Raw genomic sequence first — 8,426 nt, forward strand, 5'->3', positions numbered from 1 at the left:
CATATCCATTGTTGTGGTGCACGTGTATGTCTCCAGTGTAGTCACATCCATTGTTGTAGTGCACGTCTATGTCTGCAGAGTGTAGTCACATCCATTGTTGTAGTGCACGTCTGTGTCTGCAGGGTGTAGTCACATCCATTGTTGTAGTGCACATCTATGTCTGCAGGGTGTAGTCACATCCATTGTTGTAGTGCACATCTATGTCTCTAGAGTGTAGTCACAGCCATTGTTGTAGTGCACGTCTATGTCTGCATGGTGTAGTCACATCCATTGTTGTAGTGCACGTCTATGTCTCTAGAGTGTAGTCACAGCCATTGTTGTAGTGCACGTCTGTGTCTGCAGGGTGTAGTCACATCCATTGTTGTAGTGCACATCTATGTCTGCAGGGTGTAGTCACAGCCATTGTTGTAGTGCACGTCTGTGTCTGCAGGGTGTAGTCACATCCATTGTTGTAGTGCACGTCTGTGTCTGCAGGGTGTAGTCACACCCATTGTTGTAGTGCACGTCTATGTCTGCAGGGTGTAGTCACATCCATTGTTGTAGTGCACGTCTGTGTCTGCAGGGTGTAGTCACATCCATTGTTGTAGTGCACGTCTGTGTCTGCAGGGTGTAGTCACACCCATTGTTGTAGTGCACGTCTATGTCTGCAGGTTGTAGTCACACCCATTGTTGTAGTGCACGTCTGTGTCTGCAGAGTGTAGTCACAGCCATTGTTGTAGTGCACATCTATGTCTGCAGAGTGTAGTCACATCCATTGTTGTAGTGCACGTCTGTGTCTGCAGGATGTAGTCACATCCACGTTTGTGTCCCCACGTCGCCGCTAACCACTTGCCACGTGGACAACCACAGCGAATGTAACCTAAACGGCGACCGAACGTCAATCGTCGACCTCCCGGTCAACTCTCTTTTTTTTTTTAAAGCCATCGAAAAGGTTCGACTACTCGCGGGTCAAACAAACCGCGTACGGATTTGTCAACTCGACATTGAGGGCCATTTTCCCGGACGAGGTGCGAGCATCGCAAAAGAATACTGATGACGCACAACGTCCACTGAATCGACGATACTCGCTCTTCGTCGCCCAGACGAAAGAAGAAGACTGACCAGAATGGTTGAAATATGGTCCGATAACTCTCAACGACGCCGAAACGTCGTGCGATCGATGTGCTCATCCAGCAGAGGATTGATGGAGCGATTTGCATTGTCCACGCTTTACGTGCTAAAGCATACCAAGCACCAAAGCCGTCCCTAGGGTTACGACGAATAGGTGCAACTGCCCCGGGCCCAGCACTTTGTTTGGAAGGGGACATTTTCATTGTCTTCTGGGTTAAAGCCACAGCCGTCGAGGTGGGGATCGAGCAGTTGTATGTGCATGCCCTATCGTGCCATGCGATCGTGATGCATGGCCCAGCTCACGAAAGTGTCCAATAACCGTAAATCCAGACACCCTGATAGGGGAGACTGGTTACAGGCCATACATAATAAAGTGGTTTATCTGGCGACCTTTGAGAGAAGTTGTCATATACAATATTACATTCAGCTAAATGTATAGCCACCAGTCTGCCACTTATGACCATTCATGTACGCCATAGACTATACAACCGCGTTGTTTTGACTGGTAGCAGAGGCATAACACGTCACATTTTCTAAGCTGTTGTTGACATTTTTTATTTCCCACAGTCGCCATCCCACTGTGCACACGTTCGCATCTGGCGCAGCACAAGTGCACTTGGAGTGCTGTCGTTTTTTTATTGTTGTATGATGAGTGAAAGTGGGGTTGTGGTGGCTCATTGCTTTCGCTCGGAGCACGCTTTGCATGAGCTCCATCTCATTTGCCCTTCGATGACCATGTGCGTTCACTCAACTGCATGAGCTTATGTCACAATGCTGCATACTAGCACCATCTACTGGGCCTATTTGCCCAGAGCAATCGCTGCGTTTTTACATCCATGTCTCATTCACATTGCGTCGATGCCTCTGCTGTTAATATGATTTTTTTACAATCATGTAATGAATGTGAAGTATTGATTAAAATGTGAGATGTAGTTTTTCATAATTTTTTTCCCCCAATACGATGTCTTCAACAACATCACGAATCATTAATTCTCAACCAATTACTAGACAAATTCCAACGCCTACAAATATATTGCAGAATGGCTCGGTCCATAGTAATTTCCAATGTGAAGTTTGTATACATACATGAGTACTCGGCATACACCTAGAGGAATAACTTGAGTTTTAATTTAATTATTTCCGTACGGTAAATGTTATTTTGTGTTTGGTTCATTCGGTCCTTGACGGCATAAATCACATGCGAGTCAGAGAGGTGCGCGTGGGAGAATCGGGTGAATACGTGGGCTCCTGGGGTGAGTTTGGGGGAGTTGGTGAAACGAGTGTGTGGGAGTCACGTGGCTGTGGGAGCCGGAGAGTTGAGTATGGAGGAGGGGGGGTTCTGGGAGGATGCACTGCTGCCCAGCTTAAGGTCTCCTGATGAACCGCGTTCTCAGTCGATGAACCTGTAGTGGCAGCCATAACGCACCAGTTAAAAATCTGTAGCAATGTGTGCAGTGATGCATACTATGTTGTAAATGTGCAACATTACACATGAGTTACAATAATACTTTAGTTTTATATCGCGTCATTTATGGCAACAGTATCCCACAACGCTGTACATTAATTATGCATAAGGACCCATATACGCGGTTGGCTATGCACGGTGCCAAAGAAGCCCAGCACACACGCATACATACCCAGCAAATTAAAACACTATTACCAAGCAAAATAAAAATGAATGAATTAATTAATGGCGCAAAGACAAACAAACACAAACAACAAAAATGTATCAAACAAAAAGATGAATTATATATGAAAATTCGGCATCAATCGCTTCACAAATTCGAAATTCGTACAGGCGTTCAAGGAATAAGTGCCTGGCATCAGCTGACAGGTGGATGAGTGGGTCTCCACTGGTGTCTCACCGGCCTGGGTGCACAAGCAACGATGGCAGGGCGCTGCTACCCGTGGCGTCGGGACTGCAGGGCGGTGCCCTCTGGCACCGCATGCCACAGACGAGATGCCCTGCTGTTCCGAGGTCGAAAATTCAGCAAAAACCACCGTGATGGCACCTGACGTCCTGCCCCTCCAAACGCACCAGACCACGAGGACCAGGGCCAGCACTGGAGCCACCAATGTGGCCCTGCGACAGGCACACAACTAAACTTGTTTTTATTTGACCAGGTAAGGCCCACGGAGCTATATAGCTTTTTTTTTCAAAAGTGACGAGGCCACAAATGTTAGCCCAATTAATTGGCTTATCAAGTGGAAATTGTATTGGAGCTAAATACTCTAAAATGCAACGTTTATAAATGTGGATGGAAAACCCGGACAAAAATCCACGCGACCACGGGGAGAGAGACACCGCAAACTCCAAATATACAGAACTCAAAAGTCGGGATTGACCCCACGACCTCCTCCATACCAGGCGAGGCAGTTAACGTGACACTACCGCGGCGCCCCGTGTGACAGATTCACGCGAGTGCTCACGGGCGATGAGCGGCATTTGCGCTGAGATCAGCATGACTCGCGCGGGAGTCCACGAAAACGTGGAAAGTTGGTGTAACTTGGTAGCAGCGTTTTTGATCCCATGATTTGCATCTGTGAGCAGATGCGTTCCTTTACCCTCCTGAGATGTTTAATCCAACGCTTAATTAAGCGTGTCTGCGGCATCTCCACTTGGCTGTTTAGGCACCGAAACTAATGGGATGCGAGCAATCACAGATTGGGAATTTTATTACGAGCCGAGTTCAGGTAAATCTGCGCCTTCGAAAAGGCTGTCTCTAATTCTAGACTTGAAGTTTTCGTGACTGCAATGATCCATACTCTTTGGTTCTTTAGATAAAGTTACGTAGGGAATAATAATAAATAAATAAGTCGTGACGTTTATTTATTTCCTTGTTTATTATTTTTTCCCCCTACGTGACTTTACCTAAAGAACCAAAGACGAATGTCTCAAGTCACGAAATCGAGGCTCGTCGTGCGCAGGTTGTTCAACATGGACACTAAGTCTCTCCCACTTATCAAACAATCCCAAACACAACTGAAAATTAAAACACTTACCAGTTGTACGAAAAAGACTCGAACACTTCCACCAGCATGCTGGTGGCTCGGTTACACAAATGCTCGGATTTAAACCAAGCGTGGACATGAACATATGCACTCCGCCTTGCTCCGCGCTGCCAGGATATGCTACTACACGATCGGTGCTCTCTGCATGATGCATTCGTGTCGTTAAAATAAGCTGCAGCCCAAATGTGACTGTGTAACAAACGCGTCGCCAAATGACGGCAGCAACGTTAAACATTTACTCGAGTTGATGCTGTTAATTAACGTGGCGACACACGGGTGATTGTAATATGGGGGTGGCGGTGATTGTAACATTCATGCTATTCGTCGTTGTTGTTGCCGTGCTACAGCACTTATGGGTCATTATTGCAAAGGTCATTATTGCACTGGTCACGCCTCGAACATTTGCAACTTGTATGATGCCCTCGTGCATGTTAACACGCGGTCAGGCTGGCTGCAGAGAATTTAAAACAAGTGGTAATATTTAAACTTCGCAGCGAAACGCTCCTTATCCATGCCGACATATATGTGTACATGTACAGCGCTTATGTCAGTCCACCGCTGGATGAGGGCCTCCCCACGTCGGGCGGATCGTATAAGTTGTTTGACCATACTTCACCGCCACGGTCAGTGCGGGTTGGTGAAGGGGAGGGGGGGGGGCGGAACTCGTTCAGATGTCACTCGTCGCTGATATTAGCCGTGGCCTGGAATCGAACTCAGGTGACGGGTTCGTCGCGCAGGCTACTAACCACTGCACTACTTCAGTAATTCATGTAGACGTACTCTTTGGTTCTATTGGGTACAGTCACGTAGGTAAAAAATAAAATAACAAAAATCACGACGTTTCGGCCACAACACAAGCGGCCTTCATCAGGTGAAGGGACGAGACTGTCTGGAGGACAGCGCTGGAGTGAAAAAGCCACGCTGTCCTCCAGACAGTCTCGTCCCTTCACCTGATGAAGGCCGCTTGTGTTGTGGCCGAAACGTCGTGATTTTTGTTATTTTATTTTTTACCTACGTGACTTTACCCAATAGAACCAGAGAGTATGGATCCTAGCAGTCACGAAAGCTTTAAATCTAGAATTCATGTAGACGTGTGTAGCATGGCGACCTCAAGTACTTTATACGATAGCAGTAATCACAAAGTGGGCAATGTAAAGGGTGGTCAAGATGTCTTGTGACCCCCATTTAATTCTCTAATGCTTAATATTATTTTTAAAGTAAGGTTTATTTGAAATATAAATTCACGTGCAAAGGGTACAAACATATTTCTGGGTCAAATAATTGTGGGGGGTCACAAGACATATGGATCACTCGGTATACGCACCATGTGCAGACACCACTGAATATTTGATTATGATGACGCATGTTTCACACACTGAGTATGTATGTATTATTATTAGGACACATGTTTACCCAGGAAAGCATTGGCTGAGTCCCACCCGTCTTTTCCAGGAGGGTCCTGAACAGTTATCGCAGTCGGGGGAGCGATGATTGCATGGTAGATTACAATTGAGCAGTCTGGTGCGAGGTGTTTGATGCAAGCTTACAGCTCACGGCTGACGCGTGCTCGACAGTGTGAAGCCGCTCCTCTTTGTGCGGACAAAGCGACTTGCTGAGGCACCTGGGCAGTCCCCCGTGTCTCACTGGTTACCGGCACCACGGGCGAGAGGCGAGCATATCCCCTACAATTAGAGTTTAATTCATAATTTAGAGCGGCTATATATTTTTTGGTCAGTAGAAGCAGCTGTCATTTGCTCACATTTGAAACAAACTCAGCCAAAGGGGAAGTAACCGACGTCGATAAGTTTATTTGAATTGTTACGCGGGTTGATTCCGTTTTGCCAGTTTCCCGGCTATTTTTTTTCGTTGCGAGTGAGATCCGCCGTGCGTGATCACAGCAGCGGCAAAGGCAAAAAAAAGAACCCCGTCAACTTTGAAACGCACGAGTCGACCGTCCTGAAGGAATATTGCGCAACTAACACTCGGTATATTTTAACGGCTGGTGTATGACAATGTGTTTCCTCCGTCTTCTTCGCACCGTTTTTTTATATTAAAAAAGCGGTTTGCTTTTAAAGGTGGCAGTCGTCCCAATGTAACCTTATCGCCTGCATGCATCACAGGACACTGATTACAATCGCGCATCAGAACGCGGGTTTGTATAATACACCTACCTACACACAGACCGTACTGTAAGATGAAATTTCCCGATTGCAGGAGCCGTGATTAGCACCAACACTCGATGTCTTAGCGATGATTATTTTAAGATGAGAATCCATTTATACAGTATATCCGTGTGAACTTGAACGTCAACATTTTCCCATGATTTAAATGTTTGAAGCTTCCCCCCTCCCCAACATCATATGGTGGTGAATACGCTTGCCCAAATACCGCGATCATTCATGCATGGTGAGAGTGGTGAAAGTTGAGAGTGGTTGAGGCTGCTAGGGCCCCTGTGTGGCTGGTGTTCGGTTGCAGTTTCAACAGAAACCGTGGCCCCCAGCCCTGCCCACTACAGATGACACCCACCCCCCGACCACGCCTCTGCCCCCCCCCCCACAGATGACACCCATCCCCCCGCCCCCCACAGATGACACCACCGCCCCCCCCCCCGACTCTCCCCCCAGAAAATGACATCACTGCCCCACACAGTTGATGGAACAATGCGGCCACCTGATGCACAAACAGCGCGTCAAAGATTCCGCGGCCTGCGTACGCGGGCCACAAATCCCAAACCATCGGTCCACATCTCAAATACTCCGCTGCCGCTGTCTTCGCTTCTTTAAAGTAGGAATGGACGAGATCCACTCTGCGTCTGAAGAACCTTATTGAGTGGATAACAAATCTAAAGTCACGTAGGTAAAAAAAAAATCAACAAAATAAAATAGATGAAAACAACTAAATAAAATCACGTTTCGGAGGCAACACAAGCTTCCGTCTTCAGCTGGAAACCGTCACAGCAAAATTGCTGTATCAAGTGAAGAAAGCTCTAAGAGACCCGAGATTATATACAGGTTAAGGGGGGGGGGGAGCCAGGATGGGCCGTGGGGGGGGGGGCTAAGTTAAGCCGCCTTTTGTTATGCTGCAGGGGATTAGGGGGACGGAGAGATCGCCATGTGCAGGCGATGGCAAGTGGTTGAAGAAAGTTAGACACATGAACAGGAGGCAGTATTTAAGCTGACAAACTGGTTGCCTTGCAGTATACTGCAGTAAACTATAAGGCTGCTCAAGTTTAACTTAGGTTAAAAAGGGGCTAATCAAGCTGGGAATAGAAACTAACTGGAAGAAATGGAAATGGCTGTACAATTATAAGGCAGCTAAAGTTTGACTTGGTAGATGACATCTTTCCAATGATTGCTTAATTTAAAACCATCCTCTCGGTTGAAGTTGTGTCTATGTTTGCATATCTCGATGGCTTCATGGACAAATCTTTGGTAGTATCCGGGAGGTTTGCAGAGTACTTTGGTATCGGAGAAAACAATATCATGAGAACCCGCTGTGTTGAAACAATGATCAGCTACGACCGAAGAATTTGTTCTGCCGTGTTTATTTATTTATTTTTACCTACGTGACTTTACCGAAAACACCAAAGCGTATGCATCCTTGCAGTCACGAAAGCTTCAAATCTAGAACAAATCTAAAATTGTATCCTTAATCCGCTGATATTAATTCATACGAAATAAGAAGATGAGCTGTAATATTTCGTTTTTAGGCAATTGCTATTTTTTTATTTTAAGGCAGTGTTTTTGAAGAATCTGTTGATTTGTGTTGTTGTTGTTGTTTGTTTTTTTCTTTGCTTGTGCAAACAGCCAACTGGGGTAATCGCCAAATAATTTGGTCAAAATTAAATTCACAAGCGCTGCCCTTCAGCGCCCTCTTGCGTCAACGCCTGGGAGTGACGCAGATCGCGTGCCCAGAAGAGTCGCGAGCAGCGGCACGAGCGGCAGTGATTTGTAACGTGTGGGGTGTTAATGGCACGAGACTCGTTATAATACAGCCGCCTTGTGTTGCCGTCGATATATTATTTGGAACGAAGCCGCCTCGTGTTCGTCAATTAGCGTTATCCTGTACAATTCCCATAGTTAGTCCCGGATGACGGCTCGCGTGTAACTCATTTGCGCATAAACGCTCACCCATTATCGACTCGGCAAAGTGCGCCAACCTTCACCGAGTGGACGCATCAGCACGAGAACCCCAGCCACTAGACAGGGTATGCGCAGGGAGAGGGGTGGGGGGGGTAGAGAGGGACCGGGAGGGATGGACTGCACCACGGCAGAGAGAACCCGGGAGCTGTCCACCCGCCCTGG

General features: G+C 46.9%; 1 long non-coding RNA gene across 1 annotated transcript; it reads right to left on the reverse strand.

Moving 5' to 3' along the window:
• Positions 1 to 1,649: 1,649 nt before the first annotated feature.
• LOC142909740 (uncharacterized) lies at positions 1,650 to 4,933 on the reverse strand. The gene is made up of 3 exons (XR_012932497.1): positions 4,114 to 4,933; positions 2,976 to 3,193; positions 1,650 to 2,513 (listed from the first exon to the last, which is right to left on the reverse strand). It is a non-coding gene; the product is annotated as an uncharacterized LOC142909740 (long non-coding RNA).
• Between the last annotated feature and the right edge of the window lie 3,493 nt (positions 4,934 to 8,426).

The sequence above is a fragment of the Petromyzon marinus genome, chromosome 4 (assembly GCF_048934315.1).
Source record: "Petromyzon marinus isolate PM22_M1 ecotype Great Lakes invasive population chromosome 4, UKy_Petmar_22M1.pri1.0, whole genome shotgun sequence".
NCBI classification, from domain to species: Eukaryota; Metazoa; Chordata; class Hyperoartia; order Petromyzontiformes; family Petromyzontidae; genus Petromyzon; species Petromyzon marinus.